The sequence below is a fragment of the Ambystoma mexicanum genome, chromosome 9 (assembly GCF_040938575.1).
Source record: "Ambystoma mexicanum isolate Mex_15411 chromosome 9, UKY_AmexF1_1, whole genome shotgun sequence".
NCBI lineage: Eukaryota > Metazoa > Chordata > Amphibia > Caudata > Ambystomatidae > Ambystoma > Ambystoma mexicanum.
Genome location: NC_090931.1, coordinates 1,475,997,352 through 1,476,019,743, shown reverse-complemented (window position 1 = coordinate 1,476,019,743; position 22,392 = coordinate 1,475,997,352). Strand labels below are relative to the sequence as shown.

The 22,392-nt window shown below is 49.5% G+C and overlaps 1 protein-coding gene across 1 annotated transcript in view; it reads left to right on the top strand.

Annotated features, from left to right (window-relative positions):
* Positions 1 to 22,392, top strand: part of TASL (TLR adaptor interacting with endolysosomal SLC15A4) — a 338,001-nt gene that overhangs the window by 34,542 nt on the left and 281,067 nt on the right. The window lies entirely within an intron of this gene.

Below are 22,392 nucleotides of genomic sequence, written 5' to 3'. Positions count from 1 at the left end.
TTTGAGGCAGCGTGTCGATCACTTCGAACAGTCCCGGAGTGATTTGCCTCCCATGCCCTTAGCCTGCGGTAAATACGATGGCTCTCCGGCTAGATTCAAAGAGTTCATGGAGGCATGCATAATCTATTTCACTTTCAGACCACAAGCATATGCCTCAGACTCAGTCCGTATAGGTTTTCTAATTTCTAACCTTACGGGTAACGCCCTTTCTTGGGCTACCCCTCTGGTGACCGGTGCCAGCCCTTTACTCCAAGATTATGCCGGTTTCACCGCCCAATTCAAAACGACTTTTGAAAGGCAAGAGTCTGCGGCAGTCGCCAGCGAACAGCTACTGGATATCCGACAAGGAAGTACGGACCTGCTGACTTACATCTCCCGTTTTAAACGGGTGGCTGCTGACGCAGGTTGGCAAGAGAACACTCAGTACACCATCTTTCGGAGAGGATTAAGGGAGGAACTCAAAGATGAATTAGCAAGGGTTAACCGACCAGCTACTTTAACCGATCTGTGGTCTACTGTTATTCAGCTGGACTTCCGCATCTCAGAACGACGGTCTGAACGTCGAAAACAACGTGGATTTCCTGCTACACTTGATCCTGGATTACCCCCCCCTCTCCCACCTGTATGTCAAAAGAGGAACCAATGCAGATTGGAACTACCCGAGGGCCACTCACCCCGGAAGAAAGAAGAAGACGCAGAGATAACAACCTGTGTATGTATTGTGGATCCAATCAACATATACTTAGAGACTGTCCTAACGTGCCTCCCAGACGTTCGGGAAACGCCAGTCCTCGGAACTAGTTGGGACAAGTTACCGAGGAGGATTACCTGGTCCCTTCGTCTCTTTATCGGTCACACCCACGCCGTCCACAGTAGAAGACAACCGTCTGATGGTAGTTGGAGTGGAGTTAAGCCTCTCTCAGCAGTCCTATGAGGTTTTGGCACTGCTGGACTGTGGTGCTGCCGGTTGCTTTATGGATTTGGTTTGGGCGGAAAAGGTTGGCATTCACCGTTTGCAAAAGGACGAGGATCAAAAGGTGGAGGGTGTAGATGGTAGACCACTCAGCTCGGGCCTTATCACTCATACTACACCTCCTATGCAGATGAAGATCCTACATCACAACGAGACCATTCAATTTGACCTCATCCGAGCAGCACATTTTCCATTGATCCTGGGAGTCTCGTGGCTTCGGAAGCATAATCCGACCATAGATTGGACAAAGAATCAACTGTCCTTTACATCAGCCTTTTGTCGTAGTTCATGTTCCTCACTGACCCAACATACTACGGTTCATGTTTGTCCGGAATTAGACTCTAGTTCGGAGGTACTTAAGGTAAACAGTATTCCCAGAGAATATCTCCGCTACCAGGAGGTATTTACGGACGATGGTCCTCAGAAGTTACCACCTCATAGACCAGAGGACTGTCAGATCGTTCTCCAGCCCAATGCTGTTGTACCTTTTGGAAGGATGTTTTCTCTTTCGCTTAAGGAAAAGAAAGCACTTAAAGAATACTTGGATGCTAATACACATCATGGCCTGATCCGACCTTCGTTTTCTCCTGCTGGGGCTTCGCTTTTGTTTGTTCCAAAGAAAGGTTCCGATGAACTTCGCCCTTGCATTGATTATAGGGGTCTTAACCAAGTTACTCTCAGAGATAGGTATCCCATGCCACTTATCGGAGACATCCTAGAAGCTGTTCAAGGGGCGAAGATCTTCTCTAAGATTGATTTAAGAAGAGCCTACCACCTTTTGAGGATACGATCCGGTGACGAATGGAAGACGGCTTTTCGCACTCCCTTCGGACACTATGAATATTGTGTTATGCCGTTTGGTCTTGTCAATGCTCCATCTGTATTCCAGAGATTCATGGATCGCATTTTCTCCGATCTACTTTTTCATTCTGCTGTCGTCTACCTCGACGACATTTTGGTGTATTCTAAAGACGCTCAACTTCATGCTAAACATCTCCACCAAGTCCTTCAAAGATTGCAAGACAATCTACTCAAGGCCAATGATGACAAGTGCATTTTTCAAGTCTCCGAGGTCAACTATCTTGGCTTTATCCTGTCTTCAGAAGGTATTCGCATGGATCCCGCTAAGACCGACGCCATCTTGCAATGGCCAACACCCCATACCATCAAAGACGTCCAAAGGTTTTTAGGTCTAGCCAATTTTTATCGCAAATTCATCCAAGGATTCTCGGATCGAGTTCTTCCCATTACAAGGTTGCTAAAGAAGTCATCCATGCCCTTCTCCTGGTCTTCTGAGGCAAACCGGGCTTTCCAACTTCTCAAGAAGGAATTCTGCTCTGCCCCGGTACTTCATCAACCAGATCAGAATCTAAGATTCATCGTGGAGACTGACGCCTCTTCTGCAGCAATTGGAGCAGCTCTCCTACAGGAACACGGGGAGCTAGAACATCCCGTTGCCTACATGTCCAAGACACTGAACGACAGTCAATCACATTATTCGGTGATTGAAAAAGAACTTCTGGCCATGAAATCCGCATGCGAAGAATGGCGACATCTCCTACAGGGAGCTACTCATCCTTTTGAGATCAGAACGGATCATAAAAATCTTAAGATTCTGCAGAAGATGGAATGCGTTAACTCACGTCAAGCTCGCTGGGCACATTTTTTCTCCCAATATGATTTCGTACTGACTTACTTACCTGGTTCCAAGAACATACTTGCTGATGCCCTTTCCAGAAGACCAGTACCAGACAGGGTTCTGAAGGAATTTCCCAGCCTCATGCTACCAGACATTAAAGTGATCTGTTCTGTGGATTCGTTTCTGGACAGAGTCCGTGAGGTCACACGGTCCACTAACCCTCTTCCGAAGGATCTATCCATGCAAGGTGGTTTATGTTTTCAACAACAACGACTATTTCTACCAGACAGTATCTCCCGTCAGTCGGCTTTAAAATGGTGCCATGATGATCCAACAGCGGGACACAGAGGTGTAAAGAACACCTTGGAGTTGCTTCTTCGTAGGTTCTGGTGGCCTGGGATGGCCAAAGAAGTTACAACCTACGTCGAGTCATGCCCGGTATGTTGTCGATCAAAGTACAGCACTCAAAAGGCAATAGGGTTTCTCCAACAACAGGACCTTCCGAAGAGACCCTGGTGCATTATTTCTACAGATTTCATCGTGGATCTGCCACCTTCAGAAGGTTGTTCATGCATCATGGTAACGGTCGATTGCTTCACCAAGATGGCACATTTCACTCCTTTGGCGGGTCTTCCTACTGCAGCCGAGATGGCGGCAGTGTTTGCCAGGGAAATATTCCGCTTACATGGTACCCCGGACAAGATTATTTCTGACAGGGGATCTCAGTACACCTCGAAGTTCTGGAAGGAACTTTGTGAAAGACTGGGTATGGAACGAGCTTTGTCATCCGGTTTCCACCCACAGACCAATGGACAGACAGAAAGAACGAACGCCACTCTGGAGCAATATCTTCGGTGTTTCGCTAATGCCCAACAGGACGATTGGGTTAGTCTGTTGGTTACTGCAGAATTTGCCTATAACAATGCAGAGCACAGTGCCACTGGTCTCAGTCCTTTCTTTTGTTCCTATGGTTTCCATCCCAGCTTTATTCCTTCTCTCTCTTTTTCTCCTTCTACGACTCCATCTGTTGATGCCCTACTTACCAGTATCTCGGATGCTCACAAGTCTGCCACGAGTTGCTTGCGAGCTAGCAGTCTCCGGTACCGATCTTACTGCAACCTTAAGCGCCAGCCGGTTCCGGCATGGCGTAAGGGCACCAAGGTCTGGTTGTCTACTAGGTTTCTACCTCGTTGGCTACACCCCTCTAAACTTTCACCCCGCTATCTGGGTCCTTTCCCTATTCTACGCCAGATCAATCCTGTGGTCTTTCGTCTCCAGTTGCCGAAACACATGCACCGTCTCCATCCGGTGTTTCATTCCTCCCTCCTTAGGGAATACAAGAGTGATCCCTACCTTCGCACTTTGCCGCGTGATCCGGTTCCCAAAGTGGTTCCTTCTGATGAGTATGAGGTGGCCTCCATCCGGGACTCCCGCTATCATCAGGGTCGCTTGGAGTATCTCATCCACTGGAAAGGATATCCGCACTCAGAGGACTCCTGGGAACCGGTGTCCCATGTTCACGCTCCGGCATTGATTCAGCGGTTTCACCGTCTGTTCCCGGGTAAACCGGGGGGGGTGCCGCTTGGGAGGGGGCATACTGTCATGCCGCCGTCCTTTGGTGGCCGCTGGCGGTTATGGAAGGCTTGGCGTTGGCGGCGCCATTAGATGTTCCGTGTGTTTTTTCTTTTCACTTCCTGGTTTGGCGGTCTAGTCTTTTTCTTCTGTGTTACTTTTCCTTCCGCTTCCTGGTTTATCGGTCTAGCCTTTTCTCTTGTTTCCGTATTTAACCACGCCCCTCTCTGGGCTCTGTGCGTTGCAACTTGTTTCTTTCGCTTTGTTGCCGTGCTACTGTGTTTCCAGTACTTCCCCCTATTACCTGGTTTACTCAGTAACTAAAGCAGTGATTCTTTCTACTGCTTCTTCCCTTCCTTTTTGCCTGTTTACTCCGTTCTATTGATTCCCGTGCCTTTCGGGGCTTCTCTATTCCTTCCTGTTTTTCCGGATCTCGTTCCGGTATCTGGCAGTGGTGTGTTTTCCTCCATCCCGGGTTTCCCGGGCTTCTCATGCTACAACTTCAAATACTACAGCTTGACTGCTCCGGAAAGACTTTCCTGCCTTTCACCTGCACTCCGGACTCTCCAGTCAACTGCTCCAGCACGCATTCGTTATCAACAACATCCGGCGAGAGGTTTTTTTAAGCGGCTGCTTTTTTCCTCTCTTCCTGGCATCTTCGGGACGGGGCCGGCTGTTTTCCTGTTTATCAGGGAATCAGGGTGGCTTCTTCCCGCGGACGACCTTATCTCTTCACAAAGAAGAAAAGACCAAAAGACAAGTCCTATAGACGAGGAAATCTTCTGGAAGAAACAGGTGAGGAGAAAGGGGAGGAGGACATAGACTTATCTGATTTGGAGGAATCTCCGTTATATCCCGGCATATGTGACACCATCTGAGCCGTTCCCCTAACATGTGGAACATTAAGGAAATGTTGTTTATAATACATGAATCTGCACTTTTCCGTGCCTTTGCTGGCACCATCATTGACCTCAGTCTTGCAGCTTCCAACAGCAGGCTACATTTTAGCACATTGTTGCCTTTGTCACTGGATTTCGATACATTAGCATGTCAATGCATCACCTTCTATGCTGATGACAAGGTGTCCCCCTGCTCCGTGGCTGAGTTCCTACTACCTCTTTGTCTTTTCAACACATTAGCGCATCGTTGTATGCCCCGTAGTTCTGCTCATTAGTACCCCCTTCCTTCTTTCCTCTAAACTGGCGCCATCATGGTAAGGTGATTACTGGGCTTGGGTTATAAAAGGGCTGACGCCTCTCACCCCTGTGCACTTTACAGCGAAGACCCCGTGAAACCAGCCTTACTGTGACATGTACACACAGACCATGAAGAAACCCAACCCAGGCCTACACACTGACCCCGAGAAGATGGAATAATTACCACACACTCATCCCAAGAGGATAAAGTAATTACAACACACTCACCCCGAGAGGATGGCGTAATGAGGCTCAAGCCGCGGTATCCCAAAATCACTGCCCCCGAGAGGGTGGAGTAATGAGGCTGAAGCCTCGGTATCCAATAATCACCTCCCGAGAGGATGGGGTAATGAGGCTCAAGCCGCGGTATCCAATAATCACCGCCCCTGAGAGGATGGGGTAATGAGGCTCAAGCCGCGGTATCCCAAAATCACTGCCCCCGAGAGGATGGGGTAATGAGGCTGAAGCCTCGGTATCCAATAATCACCGCCCCCGAGAGGATGGGGTAATGAGGCTGAAGCCTCGGTATCCAATAATCACTGCCCCCGAGAGGGTGGGGTAATGAGGCTCAAGCCGCAGTATCCCAAAATCACTGCCCCCGAGAGGATAGGGTAATGAGGCTGAAGCCTCGGTATCCAATAATCACCGCCCCCGATGGGATGGGGTAATGAGGCTGAAGCCTCGGTATCCAATAATCACCACCCGAGAGGATGGGGTAATGAGGCTCAAGCCGCGGTATCCCAAAATCACTGCCCCCGAGAGGATAGGGTAATGAGGCTGAAGCCTCGATATACAATAATCACCACCCACGAGAGGTTGGGGTAATGAGGCTCAAGCTCCGGTATCCCAAAATCACCGCCCTGCATGGATGTAATTATAGGCGGGGAACAGGGGGTTTTGTCCTCCCCAACTTTTGGAGGGAGGGCAGGTGGACCGCAATCATCAATTATGTAATTGGACACCACAAGCCCGGCTGGGGTGCCTTGCAAGGCTTGCGCTGTCTCATTACATAATGCTGAGATTCCTGGCAGCTGCGCTGCAACACATTCATGGCCGGGATGCCCTGCATGGCTCAGTCCCTCACCCTGGCTGGCTTGACCTAAAGTCAGAAGCCAGGGTGCTGAACTGGGTGTTGCAGGGCCTGGGGCCAGTGCTGCCACACTAGCAGCAGCACTTCCAGGGTCCGCGCAGAGAATCGCTTTCCGGCTTTGTGTTCGTGCGACACACAGACAGGAATTAGGAAGCTCATTCATTCTGCTGGTTTCTGTCTGGAGATGCATGCATGCTAAGAGGTAAGGTGAGTGTAACATGAGAGGTCTCCCAAGCGCCATTTGAAAGCAGAGAAGAGGTACTTTTTTTTTTTAATCATTTTTTATTGTCTTTGTGAATGTTTGTTGGGGGCTGGGCTGCGGGCAGACCCTAGTGAGGGCGTGTATCACATTTGTACAATGTAAATAGAGGTCACAGTACATATTAAGGGCCCGGGTATGAAGACACACAAACAATAATAAATGGTGCATTCTCTGTGGCCAGCCACAGGTCTACAACGCCTCTAAAATTAGTCTTGCCACTTTTCAGATGCTACTAAAGCACCACCATCCGAATTTCAAAAAGAGGTTGGCCGAAGGTGCGCCCTCCACAAGTAGAGTGGAGAGAGTCAAGCTGAGAAAACCTGTGACCCAAAACTGTCTTACGTTTGTTAAGCAGTTTTTGCTCTAGGTGCGCAAAAGGAATTTTGTGTTAAAAGCACACTTTTAGGAGCCCTGTATAACTTTTCCCCCTGCCGCCAAAAATAATTTTCACCAAACTGGTAAAAAGTATTTTGAGTTTTGCAGACACTTTTTCAGGACGGTTCGGTGCAAATACGTAAATTGGTGTCATGGTGCAGTTTACAGGCCACCAAAAACTTCACTTACCAAACTAAGCAGGGGAGTATCCAGCATTGTAAGAGTGGGGAGGTTGGGGGAGAGGGGGGGGGCAACGAAATGCAGTGTGTGGAATTCCACACGGTCTAATTGGTGCCCCCAAACCACCCACCCGTGCCCCAATCTACTTTTTAGGTAACATTAGGGGAAGATGGCATTTTAACGCACAATAACAAAAATAACACTGCAGGATCATTCCAGATGCAGGAAACCCCTCTATTAGAGCTCTGTCCAGGCCCTCTGGGGCAAAATACATGCAAACTTCCTAATTATTACATGGATTGCACCAACAGAAGTGACTTCACAGAAAAGGACCTTGCGAGGCGCATCATCAGTCTTTGCTTCTTGGAGGCACCATGGAAGTGACTTTAGAATAAGTTGCCATAAATAAGCCAAGTGACAAATAACTTTGTGGCGCAAAATACCTAAATTGCACTATTGTTACATGTGGAGCAACTCTATAGTCATTAGGCTTTTCCATTATAATACCATGATACATTCACATAAGCTTTGAAGTGAACCAGAGTCACTTGCAGAGCTGCAGATAAGGCACAATGGGCCTCATTACGACCCAGGCGGTAAGTTACCGCCTGGGCCGTGACTTTACCACCATGGCGTAAACTCCGTTTACGCCATGGTGGTTGGCGGACTTACCGCCCCATTCCGAGTTTGGCGGGGCGGTAAGTCCCCAATCCCCATTTACCCTTCCCCATTCCCATTTTTGCCCCATAGGGCATAATGGGAGTGGGGAAGGCGTTAATTACGCCACCGTAAATTACGGTGGCGTAATTAACTCCATGGTCCCTTAGCGCCATGGATTTTAACACCTGCTAAAAGCAGGTGTTAAATCCGCCATGGCGCTAAGGGACCTCGTACTCAGGCGGTAAGGGTCGGCGCTGTTTACGCTGCCGTAAACCCCTTACCGCCTGGGTCGTAATGAGGCCCAATGTGATTAAATGATTTGCTCAGGATCACACACTTGGTTACATTGTGAAACCGGGATGTGGACAATTTAAGGGACACGCCATCTTTCCAGGTTTAGTTGATATAGATATTTATTAAGGTTTTGCTTTACATTTCATGTGCTTTCATTATTTATAGCAATGCCTTGGAAGCAAACCACATTACATAACTTTCATAGTAAACTAACCATCCACCATATACATTGTCATAGAAATATGTTGAGCAATGGGAGTATGACTTTAGTTTTACTCTCCCCATTCTGCATGCAAAGTCACAATAGCATCATTTAGATTAATGTGAGCTTAACAAATCCCCCTTGGGTTTTAAAGCCATAGTCATTATTTCATAAAGCATGCACCATTATGAACCCTTCTCACTTCTGATCACTCCCTCCCATTCACATTTATAAAGGGACAAAAGTCTCTGCTAATAGTACCCCCCTCCCTCCCTTCAGTGCCTAATCACTCACATTGTAATGCTCTGTTGATACAGAGCAACATGAGGACCCTCTGCTGCCTGGAGCTTCTTGGGACTTTGTCCTGGCAGCGGGACACCTCTACCATTCGGAACGGGTAAGGTGTCCTGCTGCCAGGACAATGAGCGTGTTGAGCAGGAATTGCTCAGCACACATTGCCCTGCCAGTGGGACATCTTTGCTGTTGGGTGCCCTCTTTGATGTGGTGAACAGGAGAGGTGTCCCAATGACAAATATCCCGGTCTGGCTCTTAAAAGAGCCACGGGGGGCAGCTTGCCCCCTCTATCTCTTCCGCTTGGTACTCCACTGCTTGGAGCCATTTGAACACAGGAAACATACCTTCATTTTAATCTGTCCAAACCTTGTAGAAAAATTCTATCACCGCATAGACATATAAGGTGCTGTGCAGAACCCAAATTTGGAGATATATGGCATTTAAAAATTGATACCAAGTATACTAGGACACCCACTGCACTGCATTGACCGACAGCTTCTGCCTTTGAATGAAAGGAAAAAGCAAGGGAATGTCTGACATTCCAGTGAATCTGTTCCTTTCGGCCATGACTTTATAGTTCAGCTAGGTCAAGTCAACTTAGCCCAAAATTTCAGGGATCAGGGGGTGATAAAGTCTGCTCTGCTCATTGGACATTGTGCCACTGTTTCCATGTGTTATTGTATATGTACATATAAATGTTGTGTGCACACAGTGTATGTCAATGGAGTTGCTGGGTGCATTTGTGTGTGAGTGAGAGTGTATGCAAGCATATGTGTGTTGACTTTTGTGTCTGAATGAATGAGAAATAATGCATTTTTTGTATGTTCTATTGGAATTAAGTTTGTGAATGTTATGTTGTGGCTGGAGATGTGTGGGGGCCCAATTGAATTTTAAAGATAGGCCACAGTCTTATGAAAGTTATAACAGGGCGTCAGAAATGGACTCTTGGACTCTTGTTGTGTAGTAGTCTAGTGTTATCCCTCAGGGATTTAGGTTGTTTGACCGAGGTACAAAATCACAGACATTGATCGTAGTCATTTTCGCTGCGAATACGTTTTTACCTTGGTACAAAAAAAACCATTGTCTCCCCCAAACCGCCAGTACACCCATAAACCCCTCATACTTACCTTTTCGCCATCCACCACCTCTCCTGTACCCTGAAGCATCAGATCCATCCATCTAACGTGGGTCGGATCTGACGCTGCAGGGTCCCTTTTTCTTCTTTTTTTTTGTTGGGTCCCCTGCCACCAATGCTGAGGAAGCGGGAGACGCAACCGCTGAAGTAAAAAATACCAAACATGGGGAGCGGGGAACACCAGCTCTCTATGTTCGGTATCTTCAGCTTCGAACTGATGGTGTTGACCGAATTAAGTCAAATCTATCATTCAACCAAATTTTATTGAACAATTTGGGCGAAACGATCTCTAAGAGCCACCAAACACAACCTATGTCCCCCCCAACATTTTCAGCAAAGTTACTCCACTGCCGCCCTGCGAGGGTGGCGAAATGAGGCTCAAACTGTGGTATCTCAATATCAGTGCCCCGAGAGGATGGGGTAATGAGGCTGAAGCTGCAGTATCCCAAAATCACCGCCCCGAGAGGATGGGGTAATGAGGCTCAAGCTGCGGTATCCCAAAATCACTGCCCCGCGAGGATGGCGTAATGAGGCTTAAGCCGTGGTATCCCAAAATCACTGCCCCCAAGAGGATGGGGTAATGAGGCTGAAGCCTCGGTATCCAATAATCAGTGCCCCCGAAAGGATGGGGTAATGAGGCTCAAGCCTCGGTATCCAATAATCACCGCCCCTGGAGGATGGGGTAATGAGGCTGAAGCCACAGTATCCCAAAATCACTGCCCGAGAGGATGGGGTAATGAGGCTGAAGTCTCGGTATCCAATAATCACTGCCGCTGAGAGGATGGGGTAATGAGGCTGAAGCCTCGGTATCCAATAATCACTGCCCCCAAGAGGGTGGGGTAATGAGGCTGAAGCCTCGGTATCCAATAATCACTGCCCCCGAGAGGATGGGGTAATGAGGCTGAAGCCTCGGTATCCAATAATCACCACCCACAAGAGGTTGAGGTAATGAGGCTCAAGCTGCGGTATCCCAAAATCACCGCCCTGCATGGATGTAATTATAGGCGGGGAACAGGGGGTTTTGTCCTCCCCAACTTTTGGAGGGAGGGCAGGTGGACCGCAATCATCAATTATGTAATTGGACACCACAAGCCCGGCTGGGGTGCCCAGCAAGGCTTGCGCTGTCTCATTACATAATGCTGAGATTCCTGGCAGCTGCGCTGCAACACATTCAGGGCCGGGATGCCCTGCATGGCTCAGTCCCTCACCCTGGCTGGCTTGACCTAAAGTCAGAAGCCAGGGTGCTGAACTGGGTGTTGCAGGGCCTGGGGCCAGTGCTGCCACACTAGCAGCAGCACTTCCAGGGTCCGCGCAGAGAATCGCTTTCCGGCTTTGTGTTCGTGCGACACACAGACAGGAATTAGGAAGCTCATTCAGCCTGCTGGTTTCTGTCTGGAGATGCATGCATGCTAAGAGGTAAGGTGAGTGTAACATGAGACGTCTCCCAAGCGCCATTTGAAAGCAGAGAAGAGGTACTTTTTTTTTTTTATAATTTTTTATTGTCTTTGTGAATGTTTGTTGGGGGCTGGGCTGCGGGCAGACCCTAGTGAGGGCGTGTGTCACATTTGTACAATGTAAATAGAGGTCACAGTAAATATTAAGGGCCCGGGTATGAAGACACACAAACAATAATAAATGGTGCATTCTCTGTGGCCAGCCACAGGTCTACAATGCCTCTAAAATTAGTCTTGCCACTTTTCAGATGCTACTAAAGCACCACCATCCGAATTTCAAAAAGAGGTTGGCGGAAGGTGCGCCCTCCACAAGTAGAGTGGAGAGAGTCAAGCTGAGAAAACCTGTGACCCAAAACTGTCGTACGTTTGTTAAGCAGTTTTTGCTCAAGGTGCGCAAAAGGAATTTTGTGTTAAAAGCACACTTTTAGGAGCCCTGTATAACTTTTCCCCCTGCCGCCAAAAATAATTTTCACCAAACTGGTAAAAAGTATTTTGAGTTTTGCAGACACTTTTTCAGGACGGTTCGGTGCAAATACGTAAATTGGTGTCATGGTTCAGTTTACAGGCCACCAAAAACTTCACTTACCAAACTAAGCAGGGGAGTATCCAGCATTGTAAGAGTGGGGAGGTTGGGGGAGAGGGGGGGGCAACGAAATGCAGTGTGTGGAATTCCACACGGTCTAATTGGTGCCCCCAAATCACCCACCCGTGCCCTAATCTACTTTTTTGGTAACATTAGGGGAAGATGGCATTTTAACGCACAATAACAAAAATAACACTGCAGGATCATTCCAGATGCAGGAAACCCCTCTATTAGAGCTCTGTCCAGGCCCTCTGGGGCAAAATACATGCAAACTTCCTAATTATTACATGGATTGCACCAACAGAAGTGACTTCACAGAAAAGGACATTGCGAGGCGCATCATCAGTCTTTGCTGCTTGGAGGCACCATGGAAGTGACTTTAGAATAAGTTGCCATAAATAAGCCAAGTGACAAATAACTTTGTGGCGCAAAATACCTAAATTGCACTATTGTTACATGTGGAGCAACTCTATAGTCATTAGGCTTTTCCATTATAATACCATGATACATTCACATAAGCTTTGAAGTGAACCAGAGTCACTTGCAGAGCTGCAGATAAGGCACAATGTGATTAAATGATTTGCTCAGGATCACACACTTGGTTACATTGTGAAACCGGGATGTGGACAATTTAAGGGACACGGCATCTTTCCAGGTTTAGTTGATATAGATATTTATTAAGGTTTTGCTTTACATTTCATGTGCTTTCATTATTTATAGCAATGCCTTGGAAGCAAACCACATTACATAACTTTCATAGCAAACTAACCATCCACCATATACATTGTCATAGAAATATGTTGAGCAATGGGAGTATGACTTTAGTTTTACTCTCCCCATTCTGCATGCAAAGTCACAATAGCATCATGTAGATTAATGTGAGCTTAACAAATCCCCCTTGGGTTTTAAAGCCATAGTCATTATTTCATAAAGCATGCACCATTATGAACCCTTCTCACTTCTGATCACTCCCTCCCATTCACATTTATAGAGGGACAAACGTCTCTGCTAATAGTACCCCCCTCCCTCCCTTCAGTGCCTAATCACTCACATTGTAATGCTCTGTTGATACAGAGCAACATGAGGACCCTCTGCTGCCTGGAGCTTCTTGGGACTTTGTCCTGGCAGCGGGACACCTCTACCATTCAGAACGGGTAAGGTGTCCTGCTGCCAGGACAATGAGCGTGTTGAGCAGGAATTGCTCAGCACACATTGCCCTGCCAGTGGGACATCTTTGCTGTTGGGTGCCCTCTTTGATGTGGTGAACAGGAGAGGTGTCCCAATGACAAATATCCCGGTCTGGCTCTTAAAGGAGCCATGGGGGGCAGCTTGCCCCCTCTATCTCTTCCGCTTGGTACTCCACTGCTTGGAGCCATTTGAACACAGGAAACATACCTTCATTTTAATCTGTCCAAACCTTGTAGAAAAATTCTATCACCGCATAGACATATAAGGTGCTGTGCAGAACCCAAGTTTGGAGATATATGGCATTTAAAAATTGATACCAAGTATACTAGGACACCCACTGCACTGCATTGACCGACAGCTTCTGCCTTTGAATGAAAGGAAAAAGCAAGGGAATGTCTGACATTCCAGTGAATCTGTTCCTTTCGGCCATGACTTTATAGTTCAGCTAGGTCAAGTCAACTTAGCCCAAAATTTCAGGGATCAGGGGGTGATAAAGTCTGCTCTGCTCATTGGACATTGTGCCACTGTTTCCATGTGTTATTGTATATGTACATATAAATGTTGTGTGCACACAGTGTATGTCAATGGAGTTGCTGGGTGCATTTGTGTGTGAGTGAGAGTGTATGCAAGCATATGTGTGTTGACTTTTGTGTCTGAATGAATGAGAAATAATGCATTTTTTGTATGTTCTATTGGAATTAAGTTTGTGAATGTTATGTTGTGGCTGGAGATGTGTGGGGGCCCAATTGAATTTTAAAGATAGGCCACAGTCTTATGAAAGTTATAACAGGGCGTCAGAAATGGACTCTTGGACTCTTGTTGTGTAGTAGTCTAGTGTTATCCCTCAGGGATTTAGGTTGTTTGACCGAGGTACAAAATCACAGACATTGATCGTAGTCATTTTCGCTGCGAATAAGTTTTTACCTTGGTACAAAAAAAAACATTGTCTCCCCCAAACCGCCAGTACACCCATAAACCCCTCATACTTACCTTTTCGCCATCCACCGCCTCTCCTGTACCCTGAAGCATCAGATCCATCCATCTAACGCGGGTCGGATCTGACGCTGCAGGGTCCCTTTTTCTTCTTTTTTTTTGTTGGGTCCCCTGCCACCAATGCTGAGGAAGCGGGAGACGCAACCGCTGAAGTAAAAAATACCAAACATGGGGAGCGGGGAACACCAGCTCTCTATGTTCGGTATCTTCAGCTTCGAACTGATGGTGTTGACCGAATTAAGTCAAATCTATCATTCAACCAAATTTTATTGAACAATTTGGGCGAAACGATCTCTAAGAGCCACCACCCACCCTCCCTCCACACAACCTATGTCCCCCCCAACATTTTCAGCAAAGTTACTCCACTGCCGCCCTGAGAGGGTGGGGAAATGAGGCTCAAACTGTGGTATCTCAATATCAGTGCCCCGAGAGGATGGGGTAATGAGGCTGAAGCTGCAGTATCCCAAAATCACCGCCCCGAGAGGATGGGGTAATGAGGCTCAAGCTGCGGTATCCCAAAATCACTGCCCCGCGAGGATGGCGTAATGAGGCTTAAGCCGTGGTATCCCAAAATCACTGCCCCCAAGAGGATGGGGTAATGAGGCTGAAGCCTCGGTATCCAATAATCAGTGCCCCCGAAAGGATGGGGTAATGAGGCTCAAGCCTCGGTATCCAATAATCACCGCCCCTGGAGGATGGGGTAATGAGGCTGAAGCCGCAGTATCCCAAAATCACTGCCCCGCGAGGATGGGGTAATGAGGCTGAAGTCTCGGTATCTAATAATCACTGCCCCTGAGAGGATGGGGTAATGAGGCTGAAGCCTCAGTATCCAATAATCACTGCCCCCAAGAGGATGGGGTAATGAGGCTCAAGCCGCAGTATCCCAAAATCACTGCCCCTGAGAGGATGGGGTAATGAGGCTCAAGCCGCAGTATCCCAAAATCACTGCCCCCAAGAGGATGGGGTAATGAGGCTGAAGCCTCGGTATCCAATAATCACTGCCCCCAAGAGGATGGGGTAATGAGGCTCAAGCCGCGGTATCCCAAAATGACTGCCCCCAAGAGGATGGGGTAATGAGGCTGAAGCCTCGGTATCCAATAATCAGTGCCCCCGAAAGGATGGGGTAATGAGGCTCAAGCCTCGGTATCCAATAATCACCGCCCCTGAAGGATGGGGTAATGAGGCTGAAGCCGCAGTATCCCAAAATCACTGCCCCGCGAGGATGGGGTAATGAGGCTGAAGTCTCGGTATCTAATAATCACTGCCCGAGAGGATGGGGTAATGAGGCTGAAGCCTCGGTATCCAATAATCACCGCCCGAGAGGATGGGGTAATGAGGCTCAAGGCGCAGTATCCCAAAATCACTGCCCCTGAGAGGATGGGGTAATGAGGCTCAAGCCTCGGTATCCAATAATCACCGCCCCTGGAGGATGGGGTAATGAGGCTGAAGCCTCGGTATCCAATAATCACTGCCCCCAAGAGGATGGGGTAATGAGGCTCAAGCCGCGGTATCCCAAAATCACTGCCCCCAAGAGGATGGGGTAATGAGGCTGAAGCCTCGGTATCCAATAATCAGTGCCCCCGAAAGGATGGGGTAATGAGGCTCAAGCCTCGGTATCCAATAATCACCGCCCCTGGAGGATGGGGTAATGAGGCTGAAGCCGCAGTATCCCAAAATCACTGCCCCGCGAGGATGGGGTAATGAGGCTGAAGTCTCGGTATCTAATAATCACTGCCCCTGAGAGGATGGGGTAATGAGGCTGAAGCCTCGGTATCCAATAATCACTGCCCCCAAGAGGATGGGGTAATGAGGCTCAAGCCGCAGTATCCCAAAATCACTGCCCCTGAGAGGATGGGGTAATGAGGCTCAAGCCTCGGTATCCAATAATCACCGCCCCTGGAGGATGGGGTAATGAGGCTGAAGCCACAGTATCCCAAAATCACTGCCCCGCGAGGATGGGGTAATGAGGCTGAAGCCTCGGTATCCAATAATCACTGCCCCCAAGAGGATGGGGTAATGAGGCTCAAGCCGCAGTATCCCAAAATCACCACCCCTGGAGGATGGGGTAATGAGGCTGAAGCCACAGTATCCCAAAATCACTGCCCCTGAGAGCATGGGGTAATGAGGCTGAAGTCTCGGTATCCAATAATCACTGCCCCTGAGAGGATGGGGTAATGAGGCTCAAGCTGCGGTATCCAATAATCACCCCGGATCGATACCATCTGTCAGCGAGAAGAAAGAAGCGCCCCCCTGCGCTCTGCTCTCAGAGGCAGAGAGAACACCTGGATGGGACAGCAATTAACTGCAGATGTGCAGCTTGATCGTTCCCTTGACTCCGCCTTCTTGCAGGATTTCCTGTCCTCTCTACTGTCTACAAAGGTTAGGCTGGGTGGGCTCCCGCTTCCTCAGACTGGCTGCCTCATGCAGTGTTTGCCTTGCAGGCGAATACAAGGAAAGTGTGCCACACTCAATGTGCTGCTTTTGAGCTCATCTGCTCCTGCCTGATGAGCACAGTAGTGCTCCCCACCTCTTTTTGTGAGCCTCACAAACCACTGGCTTTCCTGGTTACAATCGTTTTTCATTACTTTTTCAGCCTTCTTAGGACTCACTGGGTACTACCGAAATTTCATGGCAGACTATGGCCCCGTAGCTGCCACTCTGACTGCTCTCACTACTCCAAAGAAGCCTAAGAAGGTGTTCTGCAAGTTTCACTCTGCTATTGAGCCACATTGTTTGCAACAGAGGATCCGTGTTTAAGGACGAAACGAGAGACGGTAGCTCAGTAGGTCGAGAGACTGCAGTTGGAATCTGTGCTTCTTTTGATTCCTTATGTAGCCAACTCTGCCACTTTGTTTTAAGGGCGCAATATTTGTTTTTGAAAACCTGTTTCTATTTCACTTGTTTACATATTACATTATTTCATGTTAGTATGTGCCTTCCACGAGAATTAGGGGGGGGGCGCAAATGGCGCTCTATGGTACCCCGTATGCCACATGCAGCTTTTCATGTGCTACTGCGCCTTAAGTGTACTTAAGTGTCCTGCAAAGCCATTTTGTACAGTTGGCCGGCCTAGGGGGCCTCCAAGAAGACCTTTGAAATGGGCCCCTGCTGACCTTCTGCCGGCCCTGTGTGAAAGCTATTCCTGCAGGTTTTTCCTGTGCCAACAGACCCTTGCATTGCCGGGGTCGCAGCTTTGCAGGAAAACTGAGCACATGGTGGCCCGGGGACCCTGTTGTTGAACCCTACAAGAAAGCAGCTAACGCCTTATGGCTTGGGTAGGAGACTGTTGTGCATGGAGTGTGTTGGTGTTGCATGTCGGGATGTGCAGGCTTTTCGGGTCTGGGGCCTTTGGGTCAACTTCTTTATTCTTGTCTCCAAGGTCCACAGTGAAACCTTGCCCAAAACAGATGCCAGGCCACTGATGGCTGATGATGCTTAGAGTGAAAACCGTCTGAGGCACCCCTGGGTGCATTCATTACAATGGCGGCAAAGATGAGGTTAACAGCTGCCAATTATGACGAGACTGTCAGCCAGCAGGGTTCTTAAACACTAAATGCCCACTGAAGAGGAATAACCCCTACTTTGTTAGCAAGTGGCTGATGTGGAGGAACCAGTGTTAAAAAGCAATGAGGTGATAACACTTCTGCATATCCCATGGGAAGTGACTGTATGAAGGGCTCCAGGAAAGGCAGCTTGTAATGGGAGTACTGCAAAGTGCACATTTTAAGTCTGAGAATGAAAATTGAGAAAGGAATATATTGCCTTGTTACAAGAATTCTGAATGGCAACATGGGGGCAGTTGCTGGGAGCTCCCCCGAGGCCTCTTTCATTTGAAAAGGTTGAAGGCCCGGACCCCATCCCTGGACACATGGGATGGGTTTTGTGTTCACCTCCCTACGTTATGCAGGAGAGTGAGCTTCCATGGGTGATTGTGATGAATCAACTTCCGCAGCACCAGTGCTCCAGGGATGAATATCGTTTTCGAAACCATCAATCAGCCCCACACCTCTAGTACACCAGAAGGGATCTGAACAGATTGGTATACAAGCAAATTATAAGACCTCCTTGTCCAATATTGGTAACATGGACGGAACGGCAGGCTTATCTCCGCAAGGTTGTGGATTGTTGGTTAGTTGCAACACAGCGAAAATATAATTATTACCCAATGATAAAAGGGACTGTCCAGTCAAGGTTGTATAAACATATCTACTTTATTATTATCACAATACACAGTTCTAGCACACTACAAAATACAAACCACCCTGTATAGGAATGCCGAGGGCAGCCAGTTTCAAGAAGGAAAAGGGATGCACACTGGATACTGACAGGAGGGTGGTTGGTAAAGTAATGAATCACAATAGTTCAAGGATACTTGGTTTCAACACAAATGGAGCAATGGGTCGTAAAATGTCACTAGGGGCCTGCGGAGAAGGACCAAGGGGACTGAACCACAATGTACTTTGTGCTTGTAGAAGTTATTGGTGCCCTGCAGCGTCAAGTCGGTTCCAGGACGCTTTGCAGATTCTGCGACAGAGTTCAAGACGGGAGACAGCTGCAGGTATTAGGCGGCAGGCAGTTCGCTGAGCAAGGCTTGATGGACGGCTGCAGGCTGGCCTACATGGCAGATCAGGGTCAGGAATCATTGTGTCAGTGCTGGTCGACGGGTCTGAAGCACTGGTTGAGGCATCTCGGATGACGTGAGAGTCTGCTGTGGGAGAACAGTCAGCTGTGCAGTCCGTTGCAGCATGAGGCGTCCAACGGCTCAAAAATGTCCTTTAAGGCGGACGCTGGTTGATGCCTGTCGATGCACCCCTCCTAGCTTCTTCACTGGGTTTGTGTCGTCCTTTAAGACGGTCCAAATCTGAGGAGAGTGTTTCAGGCTATGACCTTGTCCTGGATTTGGTTCAGAAACCCTCTGGCACTTCCCACCTAGGAAGCTTGCTGCAGAGCCTAGCAGGGCATGCTATGTGCTGGCTGGGTACTGGTTCTAGAGCTGCTGGAAGAGCCCTCTGGATTCAGTATCTCCCTCTGTTCCATGGAAGATGTTTAAGGGAGGGATATTGCTTCCCTCTTTGGAAATTCTGGCCTTCTCTCACTGGCACTAGCTGTAAGACAGACTGTACCTTCAGCCATGTTCCAAATGAGTTCTTCTTGTTATTCCTTGAGAAGTCTTCGGATGTTCTGCCCAAAAGAGGGGCTCAGACCTCTTTTTAAATCCAAATGAGCCACAGTGATGGGTGTAGGCTACACCTACCTTAATGAACCAGTTCTGGGTCCCCACCAACAATCTCCTGTATGCCTGAGGTCATAACCAGAGTGCTTTGCAACAGAAACGGTAAAGGGGTGAAAACATGTAATGCTAAATCCCGCCTGTCTTCCTGTCTGTTGTGGATCAAAGGGTATCTGGTTAATTGAGCTCTCTGTGGTTCCTGGTTAAAGCGGCAGGTCTCCCTTGAAGCTGTTGCGAGAACAGACATTCTGTCAAATCACATACTCCTACCCTCTGAATGCGGTACCCTTGCAGGGGCTGCCTACTGTAAACACCTGTGCCAGACATGACAGGTCACTGCCATTGATACTAAGAGGCGGGAGCTGGCTTCAGTTTGACACAGTGCATATGAAAGGGGTGTTGGGGTTTCCTGTCTCCTTTGCTTAGCCCCTAAAGCCAGGCACCACCTGGGCCGGTTTTAATTAAACTTTGATTGGTATGCGAAGCTGCCACCAGCAGCAGAGCTTAGACAAAGGGAAAGGGTGGATCCATATTAGTTAATTACGCTGGCCATGGCAGGAGGAAGGTTTTGCTCACCCTTTTCTGAGATGCCTTGATGTACTCTTGGCTGTCATATTCCAACTAAAAATGACAGGGGGACGGCGTCTGTAGGCTGTGTCCACCCAGAGTACATAGGTCTAGGTGTATGTCGTGCAGTGAGCATAGGAAAATGTGTGCGGATTAGCCCCACACATTTTCCGCAGAGTGATCTACTATCATTCAATTTCATTGAAGGTTTCAAAAAAGCCCAGTTGAGCGCACATCCACCGTGCAGATGGTCGAATTCCACACAGTGATACCTAACCTGTCTGAGTCAAAGGGGCAGAGTTTTTCTCTCTCTGTCTCTCTTTCTCTCACATCCTGAAAGACTGCTAGATGCTGTGCTCTCGAGGTAGGTGCTGTATCGCATGCAGAACCTTTTAGTGCAATCCATTCTATATGAAACTGACGGAACTCCTTCAGCCACAGGGCAGATGGAACCACGTTGCTAAGTAAACTATCTCAGGAGACCTGCAACATTCTGGACCAGGTGAAGTTCGTGTGACGAGCCAAAGTCGAGCGCATGGCAGTTATCCACCATGGACATAGTGCCAGCCTTTTGAAGAGTCCTTTAGGACTTCACACCACGCAGCTGAAAAGCTTGAGCTGGTGCTGCCTGTTCTTCACCCCCACAGTAGAGGAAAGACAGCTTAGAGTGCAACCCCATTCCCAGGTTATTGACACAGGTTATTGACACAGGTAGCGGGGGTGCAGCCAGGGATGGTCACTGACAGCTTAGAGTGCAACCCCATTCCCAGGTTACTGACACAGGTGGCGGGGGTGCAGCCAGGGTTGGCCGTTGACAGCTTAGAGTGCGGCCCCATTCCCAGGTTACTGACAAAGGTGGCAGGGGTGCAGCCAGGGTTCGTCGCTGACAGCTTAGAGTGCGGCCCCATTCCCAGGTTACTGACACAGGTGGCAAGGGTGCAGCCAGGGTTGGTCGCTGACAGCTTAGAGTGCGGCCCCATTCCCAGGTTACTGACACAGGTGGCAGGGGTGCAGCCAGGGTTGGTCGCTGACAGCTTAGCGTGCGGACCCATTCCCAGGTTACTGACACAGGTGGCAGGGGTGCAGCCAGGGTTGGTCGCTGACAGCTTAGAGTGCGGCCCCATTCCCAGGTTACTGACACAGGTGGCAGGGGTGCAGCCAGGGTTGGATCCTGGCAGTTTAGAGTGCGGCCCCATTCCCAGGTTACTGACACAGGTGGCAGGGGTGCAGCCAGGGTTGGTCGCTGGCAGTTTAGAGTGCGGCCCCATTCCCAAGTTACTGACACAGGTGGCAGGGGTGCAGCCAGGGTTGGTCGCTGGCAGCTTAGAGTGCGGCCCCATTCCCAAGTTACTGACACAGGTGGCAGGGGTGCAGCAGGGTTGGTCGCTGGCAGCTTAGAGTGCGGCCCCATTCCCAGGTTACTGACACAGGTGGCAGGGGTGCAGCCAGGGTTGGTCGCTGGCAGCTTAGAGTGCGGCCCCATTCCCAGGTTACTGACACAGGTGGCAGGGGTGCAGCCAGGGTTGGTCGCTGGCAGCTTAGAGTGCGGCCCCATTGCCAGGTTACTGACACAGGTGGCAGGGGTGCAGCCAGGGTCGGTCGCTGGCAGCTTAGAGTGCGGCCCCATTCCCAGGTTACTGACACAGGTGGCAGGGGTGCAGCCAGGGTCGGTCGCTGGCAGCTTAGAGTGCGGCCCCATTCCCAGGTTACTGACACAGGTGGCAGGGGTGCAGCCAGGGTCGGTCGCTGGCAGCTTAGAGTGCGGCCCCATTCCCAGGTTACTGACACAGGTGGCAGGGGTGCAGCCAGGGTCGGTAGCTGGCAGCTTAGAGTGCGGCCCCATTCCCAGGTTACTGACACAGGTGGCAGGGGTGCAGCCAGGGTTGGTCGCTGGCAGCTTAGAGTGCGGCCCCATTCCCAGGTTACTGACACAGGTGGCAGGGGTGCAGCCAGGGTTGGTCGCTGGCAGCTTAGAGTGCGGCCCCATTCCCATGTTACTGACACAGGTTGCAGGGGTGCAGCCAGGGTTGGTCGCTGGCAGCTTAGAGTGCGGCCCCATTCCCATGTTACTGACACAGGTGGCAGGGGTGCAGCCAGGGTTGGTCGCTGGCAGCTTAGAGTGCGGCCCCATTCCCAGTTTACTGACACAGTTGGCAGGGGTGCAGCCAGGTTTGGTCGCTGACAGCTTAGAGTGCGGCCCCATTCCCAGGTTACTGACACAGTTGGCAGGGGTGCACCCAGGGTTGGTCGCTGACAGCTTAGAGTGCGTCCCCATTCCCAGGTTACTGACACAGTTGGCAGGGGTGCAGCCAGGGTTGGTCGCTGACAGCTTAGAGTGCGGCCCCATTCCCAGGTTACTGACACAGGTGGCAGGGGTGCAGCCAGGGTCGGTTGCTGACAGCTTAGAGCGCGGCCCCATTCCCAGGTTACTGACACAGGTGGCAGGGGTGCAGCCAGGGTCGGTCGCTGACAGCTTAGAGCGCGGCCCCATTCCCAGGTTACTGA